We start from the raw sequence: 2,393 nt of genomic DNA, 5'->3' as shown, positions 1-2,393 counted from the left end.
GTTCTTACCTCGAAGGCGTCATTCTGGCAAACCAAGATAAGGATAACTTCCTCGTGCCTTACTTTCCCGAGTAAGTCCTCCCCTCAACCGGCCCGTAACATATGAATTCTTAGATTTTGATCGTTTTTCTTTTAACATTCCGTGTTTTCTGTAGTGACACACATTGCACGCTCATCCTCCTAAGCCCCAAATATTCCATGGCCACGTATTTCGACCCGGACCGTCAGTCGAACGTAGACTACACAAATGTCAAGAAGGTTCTTGATGATGTTCTCCCCGGCTACGCCAAATCTGGAGGCACCTTCACCAGGCCTATTCGTAAGTACGGCAAGCACGTGTTCTCCCACAATACGACGTTCTGCTGCATCAAGCAGCCGCCTGGCGGTCAGAAGGGTGCCTACTATGCCATCCATCACATGCGGGCGATCGTACGGGACCATCATCAACTTCTGCTACCGAGTAAACTCAAAGATTGGGCCGCGAGCGTGTCGGCAATCCAGGACACGGACATCAGACAAGAATTCTTTCGCATCCAGTCGGAGTTTGCGGAAATCATCCATCAAGATGTCCTTCGTACCTCGGGGCAGTTCTACCTCAGAAATCAACCATCCAACAGTGACATCGACACAATGCTACAAATGCAGGCTGACAATGCCCGTTCTTTCATGACTCCCACGATAGACGGCGGCTTCATCCACGCTCCGGTCCCTTGAGTCGAGTCGAAAGCAGTGATGCTGTGTCTAGTTCTGAAACATCGATTGGCTCATGTTGCAATTAAACTTTAATGAACTTGTAGTATGTCTCTTTGGTTTCGAGAGTCGTTCAACTTAGATGTAATCAATGCTATTAATGTCTTGCTTTTCTCTTCCGATCATTCTGTTGCATACTTATATATTGCTTATGTATTGTCTGTGAATTGGTACTAACGTTTCGTTTGGCTAGTGCATAGCGATGCCGTCGTATGTCGTGTACAAGGGTAAGGTTCCCGGAGTCTACGACGACTGGGAGGAGTGTCGGAGACAGGTTCACCGATTCAGCGGTAACAGTTACAAAGGGTACACCACTAGGGCCGAGGCCGAATCTAGATACGCCCGCTATCTAGCGGGAGAGGGGAGGGAGCGTTGGAGGAACCGAATGAAGACGAGTTTCATCGTGATGATGCTCATCGTGATGACCGCAGCTCTCTTCTATGTGATGGTAGTTTAGATGATCGATATCGACTTGTAATGTGAAGACAAACTCGCTACTCACGGTCTCGAGACTTGTAATATAATGTTCTATCTTTGTTCGGTCTTTTCAATTCGGAGACTAATATGATGAATTGTATTCAGAGACTAATATGATGAATTGTATTCAGAGACTAATCTTCTATTGTATTCGATGAATCTGTTGTTGATGTGTGCTGTCTATATTTTGTCCAATTATACATTTTGTAACCTGTGCAAAAAACAGAAAATAAAAAAATAAAAAAAACCTAATAATCATACTAATGGCGCATCACATCACAGTGCGCCATTAGTATGCCAAAGGATACTAATGGCACATCATTAAACAGTGCGCCATTAGTATGCCGAAGTTATTAATGGCGCATCTTGTTGTTGTGCGCCATTAGTATGCCAAAACACCTCGGTATACATGGCCCCCTGGGAGGCATACTAATGGCGCATTGTTGTATATACTAATGGCGCATCTGTGGTCCGCCATTAGTATACCAGATACTAATGGCGCACCAGTGGTGCGCCATTAGTAAAATATACTAATAGCGTGGCACTAATGGCGCACCACTAATGCGCCATTAATGGCCAAATTAGGTGCGCCATTAGTAGGCCTTTTCCTAGTAGTGAAGCCCCCTATTAACCAAGTTGCATCCATGTTTGGGGTTGTGCAGTTGCAATTAGGTTACAACACTTATAGTTGCAACTCTTGTGGTGGACATGCAAGTGACATGCAACTAGCCAAAAAAAAACTACCGACCCCTATTGCAGTCGCATTGGAAGCCATGCAATTGTAGTTGGGGTTGCCGCACTTGTAGTTGCAAGTCTAGTAGTGAACATGCAACTTGCCCAAGACCCCCTACTTGACTGATGCATGTGTTTCCGAAGGCATGTTTACCTGTGGTGATGTCAACATTTTCTTATTGCAAACATTGTTGGTTGTCTCATATCACTAGCAAAATTTTAATTCATGAATTTTCCAGTTGTAGCAAATGATATTACCTTAAGAATATGCATCATGTTTGATTCTATCATGTTTGCTTCTTTTGTGCTACACTGTCCCATCGTACTGATCAAACGATTTTTTTCCTTTGCATTGAGTTTTATGCCTTTTTAATGCACCGCAGGTGGAGAAAATTAGTAGATTCACCTGTAGCCAAATCATTTTTGTTGATGGCG

This window comes from Triticum dicoccoides, chromosome 5B, assembly GCF_002162155.2.
Source record: "Triticum dicoccoides isolate Atlit2015 ecotype Zavitan chromosome 5B, WEW_v2.0, whole genome shotgun sequence".
Taxonomy (NCBI): Eukaryota; Viridiplantae; Streptophyta; class Magnoliopsida; order Poales; family Poaceae; genus Triticum; species Triticum dicoccoides.
Note: the sequence above shows the minus strand (reverse complement) of the source record.